Here is an 18,749-nt window from a genome sequence, read left to right as displayed (position 1 = left end):
AATTGGTGGCAGGATGCCACATGTTACTGGTATCTACGTATAAAAGGATGGCTTGTCATACATTCAAACCGTATGCACATACGAGAAAACGGTTAAAACAGAAAAAGGAATAAGACTGATATTTTCATAAACTCGGACTACTAAGAAGGTATGTAGAACACTCAGTATGTTAGTGTATGTAGTGCCTGTTCTGTATTAATGAAAGTGTGCGCAATGCATATAGTGGGAAAAGGTATTCTGTACTGATGCATTGTTGAGCATAGTAACGCTTGTAGAAATTGTGTGTACTGCTGTGGGCCACAAGGTAAATACCTCATACGCCACAAGGTATGCTACATAAGGGCTTTAAACACAACAATTCCACTCCAGCCGCTGTCAGGGCAGGGTTTGTCCAACAAGTATGTGCCATAACAGGGGATAGTATATGTTGATATACTGTAACAGTAGGCATATGTATGGGTGTATAACTGAGAATAACATGTCTAAGGTGGTCCTGCTGTGCAATTATGATTTGCATCATGGGATATAGTTGCAAAAATGTGAAATGGACAGTATTGTAGGTAAATATGTCTAACATTTTACATAGCATTACTGTTATATTATGCAAACATCAGGTATGTCTATTGGCATGTACAATGCACAATAACAGGATACATATGACTTGTAGTCACCAGACAGTATAACAGCATGATAGCTAATTGGAATGGAAGAGCTACTCAATTATCCATGCACAAAGGACATGTAATAGCTTCATAGGTTCATAGTTAGGTACTATGCTGTCTGCCCAAGTCCATTTGTAAGCTCAACTACAGTGTTTTCACTTGCGGCACCTCCCTAGGTTAGTGTCCTGTGCCTGTGAACAGCAGAGCCATTTTTTTTCCTGCACCTGTGTACAGTAGAGCCACTGCAATGATCCCTGGCGTACATGTCTGTCTCCCATCCACCCACTGAGGTATCTCTTGAAGAGTGCTAGTGAGGGTCCCTGCCTGATGTACATAGTAATCATGTTCCAAAGCATGGTGAGTGTCCGGTTCAGGAATGTATCCCTCCAGCACGTCCTAGTCATTGTTGCATGTGGGTACATATCCCAGAGCATGTGGCTCTCAGTGGCTTTTGCTTATGTGGAGCATATCCATCAATATTGTTTTGGACATGGGCCTTGTATGTTCAGCAGAGATCACCTCTGGGTATGCAGTAAGCAAATGAGTACAGTTGGGGTTTCTGTAGTTGGGCTGCATACATCATCCTTCGGAGGTCAGTAATCCTCTTGGTGTGTTAATGTTGTGGTATTTCAAGCTGTTGCTGTTGTCTCGTAAGGTACATCCCAAATGGAGTGTTGTACCATTTCATGTGTTCTATAAGCCAGGAGTAGAGAGGTACAATGGTTGCCTTTGTTCTGGCTACAAACCCATTACAGATTAGGGTGGCCACGTAGAAGGATATCCATGCCACATTGGCAATATGGTTATCAAAGGAGTGTGTGCTATCTACTTGTGTTCTAAGATCCCTTATAATGTCTTATGTATGTAGGGGACTACCACCTATGTGATAGTCAGTGGGTGATTGGTGTAATCCAAAGGGGATGTCTATGCACCTTGTGGCATGCAGCTTGAGTCCATGTTATTGACACCAGGTATCCATCACAGTGACACCCTTATGGAGGGTGTCTGTATCAGCTGGTGAATTAATCATGGCCCCTAGTTTGCAGTCATCTGCAAACCTATTCAGGGTAAGTCCTTTTGTGCTAGCCTGTACCTCAGAGAAGCATATACCAAACATGAGGACTGGGGTATGCCAATTGTAACTGATTTACAGTAGGAACTAGGGTATGCTACCCTCACTGTGTGGGTCCTGTCTGTGAGCCAGTTTGCATAACATCTTGTGACGTAGGGGTTGATGTGCAGGTGGATCTGTATGTTGACAATACCAGAATGGGGAACGGTGTTGAAAGCCATTGAGAGGACAAGGTAGGATGTGTGGACCGCCTTACCCTCATCTACTACCTTGGTAACTGTCTCAAAGGACTCCACCAGGTTTAGGAGTCATGGTCTGGCCCTAACAAATCCAAACTGGGTGGTATCAAAGGTTTGGAGGCCACCAATGTCTCTGTGAATGAGATCCATGATGATGTGCTCCATAGCCTTGCAGAACAGTCTAGTCAGGCGTATAGGGCAATAGTCCCTCTAGTCCATTGTGGCACCACCTTTGTAGAGTGTGATAACTGTTGCTGTGAGCCATTCAAGGGCCATAATGCCTGATACAAGGCTATTAGTGAATTTGGTGCCCAAGTGGGGAGCCATTTCGTTCTGACGTTTGTGTAAATCGCAGCCTGGAATGTTGTACGGTCACATTAAGTCTGTGTTACTGGCTTTAGAGAGTGCAGCTTGGAACTGCGTAGTTGTGACCACAGGGACTCTGTATTGTTCCTGTAGAGATTTGGGCCCTTTAGGGTGTGAGAGGGGTGTAAAGTTAGCACTGAACCTATCTGCCAGGATGTTGCCAATATCAATCGGTTTTGTAATGTTCATGCCTAACCGTTGTATGTCAGAGCAGATGTAGGTATTGCCATGAAGAGTAGTGACATACCTCCAGAACACTTTGTGGTAGTCCTTGGAATGAGTCACAGTAATGTTTATGTAGCTAGCTTTGGAGGACGTGATAAGGGATCTCAGATTTCTACTGAGGCTGACCAGGGAGCTACCCCACCCATGGGATTGTACTCTACTTTGCAACAGTCTCCTCCTTCTGTTATACATTATGTCCATGGCAGTGGACCCCCAAAGTGGTGTTCATTATCTGCTGGGTACCATCATGCCTCTATTTGGGATAGCATGATCCATGCAGTCGTGTAAGTGCAAATTAAGTGCAGTTGTGTATGATTCAGTGTTTGTAACTATATTGTCCATCTGCACGGGTGTCATGACATTTACTATTGCTGTCATAAGAAGCCTGAAGTTGGCTTTGTAGAAATATTGTACTGTGTTTTCCATGAAGGATGTGGTGCCGGGATGTGGATAACAAGGGTGATTAGCATACGTTCGGATCTGACCAATGAGGGGATAACCCCAGGTGTGGAACACCAGTCACACATGTTGGTAATGTCCAGGTCTAGGATACTGTTGGCCCTGGTAGTGGTGTGGCTAGGTTGATCCAGCCAATTGGAGGTTATGAATCCCAGAAAGTGTTGGCCTAATGTGTCGGTACATGAGTAGGTATCCCAGTTAAGTGTGGGGTAGTGTCAGTCGCACATCAGTAGTTCCAGTTTGAACCCTACTTTCCAGTACACCAAGAAGTGAGGGCCGTTAACCGTGGGGTATGGTGTGGAATCCATAGCAAGCTACAATTTGTATAGCAGTTATGGCCACAGTTAGTTGCACTTGGATTACGTCTGATGCATTGTGCTAAGCAACCAGCCTGGAGGTGTGGATATCCTTGGGAAATATGGACAAACCTCTGCCGTGGGTGTTCCAGTCCTGGTTACATGACTGAAAGGTGTGGTCTGAATAATAGCCTGTTGGTGCAAGGGTGCTCTCAGGAGCCTAGAAGCAGGTCCCAGTCACTGCAGAGATATCAAAGTGGTCCATTACAAGGAGTGCCTCGGGTGAGTGCATTTGAGATGAAGATGTCAAGCACTAAGTAACATTACCCTCAGGTTTTGCTTGCCTGTTCCTTTTATAGTGGTGAATATGTTATTTGAACCGTGCCTAAAACAGGCACTATAGGAGCAGCAAGAGCCTTAGATGTTATCTGTAATCCCAGGACCGACAGGTGCAGGTCATCTATGCCAAAGCATCGTGTTCTGTCGACCATGTCATTCAAAGCAGATAGATACTGGATACCCTTAGAATGACACCAGAAGAATAGCCAACTGTTGAAGTGAATAATTCAGTCATACTGCGTTATCAGTCTGGATGAATGCAGAATGCTTCTCAGGGCTAGGGCGATACCTGCCTGGGCTACAAGATCGGAGAGCTATTGCATGTCTCTGTACATGTAGTCAAGGAAGTTACATCTCAGGGCATTCACACTAACATGGAGAATGACAGTCATATTGTACCTGTTGAGGAGTGACCTGAGTGCATAGGTTATGTTGTGGATCCTGTTACCCGACAGCCAGCTGAAAGTGACTATCACCTTGTGTAGCCTGCTGAGTGGGACATCAGTGTGACCGCCTATAGAGTCACCTATGACTACTGTGTTGGGTATGTTATATCGCCCCATTGGCTGTAGTTGATGGGCACACTTGTGGGCTATAATTAATTGGTGTTGTGTTGGGTGATGGGGGCTGCCTGCCCTTCTGCTGCGGAATCCTCTGTTGCCTACACAGAGTAGTATTGAGAGGCTCCGCAAATGTTGTAGTCTTACTATGTGTGGCCTGTGGTGGTGGAGATCTAGTGAGACTATGTGATGAGTGTGGTGTGGTGCAAACGTTTAACATCCCCACATGATTGTCAGGTTCAGTCTGGGTTGGAGACAGCATTACCTCCAGCATGGCTACATATGTGCATCTCCCACAGGTTGTAGTGTTGTATGTTATGAGGGGAGCATTGACTGTGTACATGAGACAATTTCTATACTGCCTCATGATGCCCATATTCATCATATAGACAGGTGATAACACTGGGAATTGACACTTGGACATGCCTGAATATTCAACTATTTCTCACTAGATATGTGAGGTGAGTGTGTATAACAGCTGTTTTACTCTAAGCAAGCTGGAAATGTAAGTACAAACAGTGTTTACCTGTAGGAAATGAGTAGGATTGAGTGCTATAATAATTAGTAGCTCATGAAGTGCTTACATGTTCTGAACAAGTGCTGAGCATGAATAAGCAATACAGATAGTGTGTCGGATAACATAAACTCACTGCCCCTCCAACAGGTACACAATCACATATCCATGAACACTACAGAGCCCCTGTAACCATAACTATGATGGTGCAAGGTGCACTCAGGCTGCATGTGACCTGTCCACATCCCTGGTTGTATCATACACATATGGCAAAACAGTTTGCTCTACACATACACATCATGTAAAACATAGCTTCATGTCAGTCTGTGAAAACACTGAATGGTGCACACCAACAGTTATCACAACCCACAAAGTGGAGACACCACTCATAATGGGAGGCACTGCACTATTACCCTGCTGAGTTTGGTCTGAAAGTCCATGACCCTTAATCAACGTATATGTTGTTAGCAGTACAGATGTAGATGACAGTACGGATGATTTCACACTGCATAGCATACCTGTGACAGGTCATAGGACATCATCAACCATACTGTGTTCCACCTACACTCAGTATAGTAGATGTGCCTTTGTATGTCACAGGAGTGTTCTGCCAGTGGCCTGTTGACAGAACCAACACTATAAAAGGTGTCTGAGTGACATGTGCATATCACACCAGTGGCAGCTACAGTAAAAAGGGTTAATGTTTTGTACTCCCCCCTCATTGTAGCCCATACCACACAGACAAATGGGAGGCATCTGCGTATGTGAGTATGTGAATGGCCATGACCTACGAGCAATAGCTGACTCAGTGTTGTGGACAAAATACAGAATGGGATTTCTGGGTGAGGTGCGTGACATATGTGCACAATCTGACAGCTGCATATTGCATTGTCACCGCTAGGTTAATAACCCTGTACCCATGAACTACCACCTAGACAGCGGTCAACATAATGGACACTGTGTGTAAGGGATGGTGCTGTGCAGTTTACCTCCCTGAGCTAGCGACATCACCAAGCCTATTAGGTAGTCATAAGAGGCAACCCTAGTTATGACAGAGTGCCATCCATGAGCATGGAGATCATTGTACAGCCATACTCATCACTCAAGTGACCAATATTAGATCACATATCAACTTTAAGGGGTATTGCCCATGCTTGGATGGGCGACACCAGCCTTCACAATCCTCATCTCCACTATGCAGCATGCTGCCTACCCTGCATAAAGACATGTCCAACACTGTGATGTTGGACATGCTACGCATACATATCCTGATCTGAAATACATGCATCATGGACAGCCACCTTCCTAGTACAAGGATCGCCACATACTGGACAGATCCTTGTGCCATACATGTTACATACTCCTGCCATACTATGCAACCCTGTCCAGCAAAGCTGCACATTTCATCTCTGTCCGACATGGTGTGATGACCGCATGGCAGATGTATCATTAACCGTCTGGATCAGTTTTGTGACATTGATTCACCTGGCGGCAGGAACATGGCTGTCAGATACAGCTAGAAAACCTTACATCCTATGCTCATACATGGCACAGGGCATACACACTACTACATAACCTTGGCCATACATGCTATAGTTGACAACCATCACTGCAAATACCATCCGGCTTGGCATTGTCCCATGTGTATCACATGTGCAACACAGGCGATACGTGGCAGAATGTTGAACTGCTGTACAGTGCCGTGTAGATGTATATGGCAAAACACATGCATGTAAAGGTTTCCATGCACATGTCTGCATTGTCACAGGTCATCTCCATTAAGGCAGTGTATGTGTTGATATGTGACATATACACAGCATCAAGGTCAGAACACCAGTACAGGCAAACAGACATGCCCACATCAAGACAGCATTCACATGGAGTATGCTCAATGTAATGAGGTGACACACATATATGGTGATAATATCCAATCCCCATTGGGTGTCACGTGTGTGACAGAAACATGTCAGTGGTGTCAGTGTCATAAAGATTTGCAAAGACAACTGTTCATATGTACTAAATGTAATACACATGTATGTGCAGCTGTATCTCTGTGCATCTCTGAGAAACAGTGACCTGTCTCTATCATTATGTCTTCCAGATATGCCTTGATCAAGACTGCCAGCTTATAGCCACTTGGAGGATGAAGCCCTCATATCTTACCTCCAGGATAACTATGAGGTATTGTTCAGCCATGCGCCATAGCATTATGACCTGTGGCAGGAACTTTGCTGGAGGGTTAATGATGTGGGTGGCCATAACTGCACCTACCAGCAGGTGCGCAGACTCTGCACGGACCTGATCAGACATGCGAAACAGCATGCAAATGCAATCACCAGGGAACAAGGTACAACAGGTGGTGGGCCGCCAACCCAGCCCCCACTCACACGTACCGAGAAGCTACTGGCCAACCTGGGGACCCCATCAGAACAGCATCCACAAACCCTAGCTGTCATTGTGGTGGTGGGTGTCCCCCAACCACTGAGCCTGGAGTTGCCTGGTAAGTCAGTACTGCACTTATAACTATCATATCCCATTTAGTTGCATGTGTCACTGTACAATATGTAATGTAACATCATATGCAAGGTATGTTTACACACATGCCGCATACTATAGTATGCTACCCTGTGTATGCACACATGTGCATACTCCATTGTATATCCTATTGTGCTGGCGAATGTGTTAACATGCACATTGCACCCTGTAGCTGTCATGGATAATGATCATACTGCTGTGTCACCCCTATATAGGTATCTCTGGCATGTCGCAGAGACAGCAGACCATTGCAGGTGAGAGAGTTATAAGTATCAGGCATGTTAATGGACAGATCTATCTGCCATGTGGCCAGTTAACACATGTACACATAATGTATGGTCCGGTCACGATATACAGGTCACATCTTTAATCAATCACACTGGCTACCCATGTGCAATACATACAAACTAAATGAAACACCGACATGAAACCACAGAAACTGTCATTGCTAGATGTGTTGACAGCTGTGCATACAACGGTGGAGGTGTTGTTCAATGTAGGAATATGTACTATACATCAGAACAACACATGTGGGGTACGCAAACAGTACTACACAGTGAGTTGGAGTATGGGCAGCCCACAGGATTTGCCATTGTGGAATATGCCCCTGCAATGAGTGCACACATTGTGATGTGCCATCTGACATGTCCATGACATGTAGTGGTCCAGCTGCAACATTGTCTCACTATCCCATAAAACATACCCCACATACCAAACATACAACCCTTTGTCTGCATAACCCTGTGGACAGTAGAGTATCTGACATCTATGGGTGTATGTCATATGGGACAACACAGACATGTGAGATAGATGGCCATCACAAACATTTGGCCAACACATGTTCACACATGGCCATGGAGGATGGACAGAGACATGTAGCAACACACAGTAGATGTGATGTGTTTGTGTGTACACTCTGTTGTACATTGGCTACACATGGTCCAACTATAGCCTTTGTTGAATGGTTATATAGCAGATGTGGAACACTGGACATCCTACAAGCCTGTGCACAGCTTGTGGAGGCATCACTTAATTCGACCATATAAGATGTGTTGAACATCATGATTGTGTCACAGCATGACAGTAGTCACCTGTACAGCATCCACATACATACACAGACACCACATCAGGCCACAGATACAGTACATTTCCCTTGCTGCTGTTGGACATCACTGTCAGCCATGCACCTCGTGTGTGTGGTACACACATGTCATGTGGGACATGGTGTATTCACAAGTCTGCCATGTGTGGACATGTTTGCCAGGCAGCTAAGAAATATTAACAGTTGTGCAGGGGTGTCATCCGTATGTCCTTCGCTGACCTGTCACACATGACACATCATGGTTTAGTGTGTATATACCTCAGTGACATGGGTCACAATCCACAGTATTTTTGTATTGTGTATGCACAGTCATGGCTATGTACTGTGTGCGTAATTCACAATGTATAGCAATAGAGACGCCTCATGATTCCATGCAATGGCACTGTGTCTGTACTTCACACTGTATAGCAATATAGACACCTCATAATACCCCTCAATGGTCATGCACATCTGCTAAAAGTGCATCCTATCTGTAGGGCATACAGACAACACTGCAATGTGACACCATTACACCGCTGTACATGTGCCAAGACACCATTGTGTCAAACATGTATGTATGTCAATGCACACGTCAGCAGACTACATGTCATACTACATGTTAATGTCAAGGTCTTATGCCTCACATCAGGCATGTGTATTGTTAACCTGTGCTGGTCCACATGGTGAAACACAGGGAAGCATGCTTACTAGCATGATTGTGTGAAATGCATGGCTTCTGCTATGACACATGCTTGCTGTTGTGTACAATCCAGGGATGTCTGATAACTACCACTATTAATGTCTGAGCTGCATGCCGTCTGCTGTATCACATGCATGTTGCATGCTTTCTGTCAAATCACATGTATGGTGTGTGTGTGTGTGTCTGTGTGTGTGTGTGTGTGTGTGTGTGTGTGTGTGTGTGTGTGTGTGTGTGTGTGTGTGTGTCTCCATTGTAATGTAGAGTCTTTGTTTGCCTTCACAGGTGATGTATGTGCATTACCCTCCTGCGGTCCATCTGATGTTAGTGTCCACACAGACTCTAGCAGTGATGATGAACATATGCTTGAGGTGCAGGCAGGGTTGTCAGGGGCTGAATCTGTGCCATTGGTTGCCATTCCACCTATATCCCCCCTCTTCCCCGCACGCAGTTCTCATGCCAACACATACCCCATCACTAGTGGCCATAGAGGAAGGACAGTTAGCGTGTGTTAGCTTGGAACAGGAATGTGTGGTGGCTATGGAAGGTGTGTATTCACACCATGGTGTCAGCCAAATGACTGCAGATGTGCCACACAGGCATGTGGCCAGTGCTGCTCGTAGGAGGACCTCTGGCAGACATGCACCTGCAGGACAGAGCACAGCAGCTGGTGTCACCAGACGCATGTTTTAGACTGTAATGGCAGCACAGGCACATGCTGAATGGCAGAACAGAGAAGGGCAGAGGCTTCAGAGGGCTGCTATCTGTTCTCTAAATGACAACATCCAGGCATTGGCAAATGCTCAACAGCAGATTGTTGAAGTTTTGGATAGATGATTGGGTGACATAGTTGGAATCCTCGACCGTGGCATGACAATCCACGAGCATGAGCTGTCTGTGCTGGAACATCTGGTAAGAGTGAGGCGTAGGGCACGTGGACATAGGCTAGCTACACCACCTGGTGCAGGTCTACGTGAACGAGCTACCTCACATGCCCTCTCCCATAGTGCCGGTAGCAGCAGCAGTGCAGCTGGTGCTGTGCTGTCCACACCAGGACAGAGCAGGCCACGTGGACGTGGCCCTGGATGGTCCCAATGGGGATGCAGTTCCAGTGGACATGTGTCATCGGACAGTACCCAATCTGTACCTCTGCCTGGTAGTGCCCGTGCAACCCCTGGCAGGCACAGGTCACGTGGCCGTGGCTGGACACCGTGAGCTGTAAATCCTGGTCTGTACAGTCTAGAACTGTCAATAATACCTCTGTGTAGGCCAAACACATGGCAGAACTGTGTGCACACATACACGCACACACCAGAGACATCTGTAGGGCACCGCAACACTCACATGTATAACAACCACACATGACCAATTAGATCACAGGCCCTAACCCACACACACGATGTCATCCACTGGTGCAGCCTAAGCCCCTGGCAAACATTTATCACCCTGTGTATATGATGATGCCTGTGCCGCATCCCTGTCATCCACACCATTGGTGCAGGGACATGCTCATATGGTCTGATGCACAGGGTGAACAGAATAGGGAGATAAGTGCATATTACAGTTGTTGTGTACTGTTGACACGCAGCAGACATACCATGTAGTACAGGTTTAGAATGCATTGTTTTATGTTCACAGTATGTGTCTTGGTAACAACAGTAACAGCATGCCCTGCTTCCCTCCTTAAGGTCTAATTTCATGTGCCATTAAGTACCAGTGTTTGCAGTTTCCCATGTGTAAATGTGGACTACTCACGGGCATGTATGGCAATATCAGCATGCTATACGTAGCTTCAACCTCACCGTTAGAAAGGCTGACATTCCAAAGATGTCTACACATCTACTGATCCAGGAGCATGTGAGCTGTGTACTAAGCTACAGTGGCTAGAGACGTGACATCCATACCAGGTGACATCACAGGGTACAGTTACATGGTGCGGGGAGTTTACATAGCGGTCTAGCTGATGTCAAGAGTAGAGGCCAGTTGATAGCATGAGGCCTCACTGTGTAGCAGTAATACACATTCACATTACAGGATGAGAACACATAACTACACACACACACACACACACACACACACACACACACACACACACACACACACACACACACACACACACACACACACACACACACACACACACACACACACATGCACAGGTATTCGCACGCATGTATTCAGACACAGTAACACGCCCACACTCACAGGATCAACGACACTGTAACACACACACACACACACACACACACACACACACACACACACACACACACACTTGATAGTGTTGAGGTGAGGACCCCTGCCTATGTGGTAATCACCATTACAGTACTGTGCACCCACATGACGCAACACAGAGAATGAACATGTACAGGTAGTCAGTAATGCCTAAGACCGACGGTATCAACAGGGTAGTAGATTGCATCACCTGGAGGGGTTAGGGATCCTATCTGTTCACTATGGTAGCATACATCCTCACTCCATGGACCAGACAGCCATGCATACATACACACACACACACACTGTGGAGTCCACAATTGAATTCACCTATGTCATGCACATACAAATAGGTAACATGTGTGTGATGCACACACCACCCCTGCCTATGTCTTGCTTTCTATACTGCAGTATGTACAGATCTCTACAACAGTGTACAGGGGTGTGTAACAATTGGGATGTATTCCCCACCATACGTGGCATATATGGACACACAAGCAAACACACATGGCAGTACTGTGAATCAAACACCTGCTATCTTATGATACGTATAACAGACATGCAGCAGTATTGCCCGCATTACAATGTGTACCGACGCTACCTTCAGCAATTGTGCTGCTATATGCACATGGGAGTGTTACAGGTGTCAAGTGATTTACAGTCAGTGACACCCTGACTGCTGTGTAGGTTGTATGTCTTCACCTTCAATTAACAGAAACATAGCTTAGTGTTTGCACATGTTATGGTAGGATGGCTTGTGACACACCTGTGAGCTGTCTTCAGCAAACATCTATCTGCAAAGTTCGCCGACCACTTTATGTACACACATCCATCCATACCTGATGTATATCTTACCGTACTGTCAGTATTTTACCATATACAGTTCTCAATGATGGGGCTGCATTGCAACTGCATGTTGCAGTAAGACACAGATCGACTGCAAACATCAGCTACTGCACACGCATGGTAGCTAAATGCACACCACTACATATACATGTGTGTAGGTCCTACTTCCTGTCATTTAGCCATGTTTCTAGGCATTGCAATTGGTGGACATGTGTGATGACATACATGACACATGGACTGTTGTATGATATAGTTGTCATGGTTAACCAGTACAGAGGGAATGTTAACTGAGTCAATATTGCTATCACACCTTATGTACTGTTAGCATTCAACAGCCATGGACCTACCTTTCATGTGTATGTGTGTAATTGCTGTAGCCACTTGTCTGCACAAAGGACAGCAACAGCTATGCTATGTACATATGTGTTGTGTGTGTGGGGGGCATGTACATATCCACTGCAGGTACATGTATGTCATATCCAAACATGAGTGTGTTTACTGGTGTACAGCAGCAGTTATCTGTCACAGCTATATATGACCCAGGGACTCTGTTATGTGTACAGCTGACCTGGTTATGGACAGTGGTATAATTGCATTGCATAACACATGATGGAACCATGTCAGTACATGGGTAGTCTGCACAGTTGCTGTAGAGCTAGGTACAGTCCACTGGTCATGAATAACATGGTGTTGTCCTAATGTATGTTCTGCCACATGTATGGATGTGTGTTGCGGGTCTAAGGACATGGTGATGTCTGAGGGCTACATCCTAGAATGCGGCTTTTGACACTGTAATCTGCACCTGACACATCTGTGATGGCTTTTGAGAGTGTACTGGTCAGTACATGTGAGTGGCCTTCATGTACATGGGGACACTACCACCTGGAGCGGTCCATAATGGTGTTATGGCCCACATGTCTGTATCTGAGGTATACGGTGGTAGTGCTATTGTGCACAACTGAGCCTTATGCCAGGTGTTCTTCACTGCACAGATGCCAGTATTCCCCATTGTTGGATCTAGATTGGCAGCTGTGATTACGAACACTACACATCTAGCACTGTTTAGCATACACATACAATGCAGTTGTCCTCTAGGTGTCAGGGTGTTTACCTGGTCTCAGGACATTCTTCTATGAATGGTACTATATGGGCGAAGTAGCCACTCCTGGCAGGACATCACCATGGGTGGTATTAGTGTGTCAGGTTTAGATTGGTATAACTAAGGTGATGGACAGCAGCAGACGTTGTGTAGAAGACCGGTGTCAGATATATGTAGTGCAGCGTTCATGCTAACAATGATGACTATCAACACACTGTGCCCTTCCGTGTTTAGAATCAGAGTGCATACAACACAACCCTTAGCTACTAAGTGTGTGAGCATGCCCAGTACCCCATTGTGTAGATGGACACATAGTGCATTCCAAACGGATGTGTCCTACTAAGTGTGTGAACATGCCCAGTTACGCCTTGTGTCAGTTATGTGCCTCTATGTGTATGGGCATGATCATTGTAATCATGTATAGCGATAGTGGTCATCCAGGCAACAGATGGCCATGCCCCACTTCAGGATGGATTCCTACATTGAACACACTGGTTCACAGGTATGTACACTATAACTGCCAGCATCCATGTCGATGTCCGCATTCCTAGAAGGTAATATTGACTGTCTTGAAAGGTGTAGTGTCAGTGGCATGTCTCGTATCTATGTAGTGTTGTAATAGTGGTCCGTAGATAGGCAGTTGTCCTGCTGACACCATTGGCATGTGTTTGTCTCCGTCTGCCTTGGGACAGTAATATGCTTTTAGACAGCTCACACTCCATACAATCCCTATCGGCGTCTGTTCCATTGCTGATGATGTCACCCACCTAGAAGTATGCCTCTGGGAGTGCTGTGATCCAGTAGTCTTGGTCGCACATTCTGTAACTGCGTAATGCTGTAGTGTGATAAGGTAGTTAGGTCTATGCTCTAATCCCAGCCATGCCAATTGTGTGTGTGTGCGTGTGTGTGTGTGTGTGTGTGTTTCCATCTGCCTGGGGACAGAGTAATGCTTTTAGACTGCTCAATCTCCATACAATCCTTATCGGCGTCTTTTCCATTGCTGATGATGTCACCCACCTAGAAGTATGCCTCTGGGAGTGCTTTGATCCAGTAATCTCGGTAGCATGTTCAGTAACTGCGTAATGCTGTAGTGTAATAAGGTAGTTAGGTCTATGTTCTAATCCCAGCCATGCCAAGTGTGTGTGTGTGTGTGTTTCAATCTGCCTGGGGACAGAGTAATGCTTTTAGACTGCTCACTTTCCATACAATCCTTATCGGCGTCTTTTCCATTGCTGATGATGTCACCCACCTAGAAGTATGCCTCTGGGAGCACTGTGATCCAGTAATCTGGGTAGCACGTTCTGTAACTGCGTAATGCTGTAGTGTGATAAGGTAGTTAGGTCTATGTTCTAATCTCAGCCCTGCCAATTGTGTGTGTGTGTGTGTGTGTGTGTGTGTGTGTGTGTGTGTGTGTGTGTGTGTGTGTGTGTGTGTTTCCATCTGCCTGGGGACAAAATAATGCTTTTAGACTGCTCACTCTCCGTACAATCCCTATCAGCGTCTTATACATTGCTGATGATGTCACCCACCTAGAAGTATGCCTCTTGGAGTGCTGTGATCCAGTAATCTCTGTAGCATGCTCTGTAACTGTGTAATGCTGTAGTGTGATAGAACAGACAAGTAGGTGTTCTATTCCAAGGCATGACAGGTGTGTGTGTTTGGCAGTCATATCCTATGTGTTGGTATCTGTGAGTGGCTAGCTCCAGGATGTGTTGAGTGTATTTTGTTGTTTTCCTATATAGTGTCCACAAATGTCACAATCGCCCAAGAGACTGGGTTGGCAAGACATACACATACATTTGCCAATAGGTCTGGTGAGTAAATGTCAACAGCCCTACTCTTACTCTTAATACAGTCTGACCCATGTGACGCAACAAAACACACTTGCCTTGATAGTAACACCAGTACATAATGCAGGAGGCACATGTGGTTTCCTTTTTATTCTTGTGTAATGCTTTGGTGTCGTGTGGTCTGCTATTGTGATATACATACTATATCTATGTATGTGTGTGTATATGTATATGTGTGTGTGTGTGTGTGTGTGTGTGTGTGTGTGTGTGTGTGTGTGTGTGTATATATATATATATTTATATATATATATATATATATATATATATATATATATATATATATATAAATACATATATATATATGTATATATATATATATATATATATATATATATATATATATATATATACATATATATGGACATTAGCACACATAAATCTACATGATGGAATACATGTCCTATACTATTGAATGCCTGTGCTGGATGATCTGTACGTGATCACCTCGGATGTATGTATATCTGCCATGGCATAGTGGTAAAGCACATTGTCTGTGGTGTGCAAGGTCCCAGGTTCTAGTCGTATAGAGACCGGTTATTTTGTTACTGTGAAGAACAAGGGACATCGAATACGGTGATAGTAAGGCACCTTTAACCAGTTGTGTGCGGATCTGCGCGACAGTAAGCAGTGGTTATTATTTTGGAGGCTCAGTATGGGTCATATAACTATGCATTAGAAAACAATACTATGCAAATGAGGATGAAAATGGTGAATCCCGTTTATCCCCAGGGTGTGATGCAGATCCCAAGAGTGTATGTGTATAGATAGCCGGGTGCAAGACTCAAATATAGGTGAAAGCATGGGTGGGGGGGTGTCAGGCATACTGTACGTACATTGGAGCCCTGTGTCTCGGGAGTGCTCCTGCCTTAGCACGCCTAAGCTAGGGGTGTGTCTATACCTGCCTAGTGAAATTGGGATGGACGACAGTAGTAGTGGAGTAGTCAAGGTGAACAAGCTGCGCAAACAGGTGATAATTAGCACAATCAGCAGATTACATGCCCAGCCCGGCACAGAACACTATGGTAAAGTGAGCAAGCACCATACACACAGGTTTTTTCCACACTCTACACCACCAGTGTATACATGCAGGGACATTTCTCACTCCAACCAAATGAGAAGGGCTGCAGCAGACAACATAGCCCAACATGTGCAGGAGGCTGAGGGTGGTGAGGATGTGAACACTGCTGAACAACCCTCAGTAAGGAGACAGAGAAGACTTTACAGACCCAGGGTAACCTACCAGGGTCTACATGAGCTGGAGATAGTGGAGCGCTATGAGGTGGACATTGACCTCCTACAGCAGATTGTTGAGCTGTGCCAGCCACACCTGACACATCGAACAGGCCGAGGGAAACCCATCCCAGTGGATATCAAGGTATGTGTAGTCCTACATATACTAGCCACAGGTACCTCCCAAAGCACAACTGGGGATATCATGGGGATCTCACAGTCATCTGCATCCAGAGTATTGCACCAGTTCCTAGATGCCATGTCACCACATGCCAGTGAGCACGTACATGTCCTCAACACACGTGCGTCTTTTCCACCAAATGGCAGACTACCCCTGGGGTAGTGGGTGCTATAACCTGCATGCACGTATGCATCAAAGCACCACCCGGTGAGCAGGGTAGGGCCTACATTAACCACAGGGGCATACCCTCCAACAACTGCTAGGTCGTATGCAATGGCCAGGGCATTATACTGAATGTGTGTGCTGGCTGCCCTGGCAGCTATGATGATTCCGATATATGGCATGTGATGCAGCTGTACCACACCATTATGGACATCCCCTGCAGTCACCTAGTGGAGGATGCTGGATAACCACTGTAGCCGTGGCTGATGACACCTATCAGCAATGCACACACACACCTGAACAAGTACGCCATAATGGGGCACACGCATAGGCAAGACATATAATTGAGCATGTGTTTGGGATGCTCAGGTCACGGTTCCAGCGTCTGGACACATCCAGTGGGGCCTTGCAGTATTCACCAGCTACATGCACCCAAATTGTTATGGTATGTGCTATGCTACACAATATGATCCTGCAGAAACAGTTGCAGCAGGAACAGCATGGGGCAGGGCCACACAGCCCCCCACCAATGCCAAGGCCTGTACAGGCACAGTGTGACTCAGAGGAGGAGGAACTACCTGAGCTGAACCCAGTAGGCGAAAGGAGGCGTGCACAGTATGACCTGCCCTTGACAAAGAGGCAACGCATGGCATATGCACTGACACAGTAGGTATCCAGGGAATTTCACCCTCTCTGACTCGCACAGATAGTAAATGGCATGCCAAACATGACACTACCTGTGCTCAGCCATGTATAGGAAGTGCACTGTGTGCATCTGACATAGGCAGCCCTCCAGCACCATCCTCAGGTCTGGCACACCCTCAAGGTAAGTCAATCAACCTACCAATTGGCAGTTGTATTAAAATGTGTTTTTACCTGTAGCTATGGTATGGATGTGAGCATGCAAGGGAATTTGGTGGCCGAATGTTAGGGCAGCAAACAGTACATGTCCATAGTGGCACCATGACATCCATAGCACATACTGGGGTCACAATAGTAGCCAGTAGTACACAGGGTGTCCTAACCCACTGCAGGCTATGGGCTGAACATCATGTGTGTCCATACAGCCCACACAAGTCTCAACCAGTTGGACAGGTGTAGACCAATACAGACAAATGCTATACAATGGCCTCTGGATATGCCCAATGGATGACCCCACCCCCCCCCCACAGACACACACACAGACTACAGCAGGCCAGGCAGTTGGATGTAGGTTGTGAAAGCTAGGACGTCTGAAACTACTATGCTGGTAATTAAAGCTAGGATCAGAATTACACTGGTATGCCTCTAGCCAGCACATTAGGTAGGTCCACACACTGAAATGGAGTACCTGGCATACCAGTACAGTAGTAGCAAAAGTGTACAGCTGTCAGCTGTCCCCCCTTCCAACGTACACATGTAAAAGTCATGTGCACCACCCCCGGTGCTGTGTAGGAATGTGGATACAGTTGGATGTCCCCCCACGCTGGGCAGAAATGTAGCGACAGTCAATGCCACATGACTGATGGATACCCTGCAGACACAGCATGCCACCTGTCAGTGTACAATGCAGGGGTTGGCACCACAGTACTGACTACCTGGACATGTAACACATGCGATCCAGTTGACCACACTGGCCATGCTCAAACACATGAAGGTAAGATGGTAATGTCAGTCGACAACATGTGTAACGGTCATACTATCCATGCTCACACAAACACAAGACGGCCAGGTCTGCAAACACCAGTGGTCTGGACATATCTGCCAGTACATTGCTATACTGTTGGATGACTGTGCTGTATGGTATGTGTGTGGTACTGTCTATTGTCTGTATATATGCCATGGTGTATTGGTAATTCTGATCAGCTGTGTGCGCAGGGTGTTACTACCAACACTTGCAAAGGATGGTTCTTTGTTTGCGGCCAGAACAAGGCCTTTGGATACAGAGTGGGTAAGGCACATTGCAGCAGTTGGGAGTGGTTGTGCATGGGTTTGCATGGTGTTAAGCATTGTTGACCTCTGGTTACAGCTCTTTATACTTGTTTAGACTCCACATTTCTTTAACAGTGCTATACTCGCATACTGGTAGACAAACACGCTTACACCAGCTCGCTCCCTCACTTGCACGTGCACCTACATTGGT

The sequence above is a fragment of the Protopterus annectens genome, chromosome 6.part0, assembly GCF_019279795.1.
Source record: "Protopterus annectens isolate FY-2018-M chromosome 6.part0, PAN1.0, whole genome shotgun sequence".
In the NCBI taxonomy this organism is placed as follows: domain Eukaryota; kingdom Metazoa; phylum Chordata; order Ceratodontiformes; family Protopteridae; genus Protopterus; species Protopterus annectens.
The sequence above is the reverse complement of the archived record's forward strand: the minus strand, read 5'-3'. Positions refer to the sequence as shown.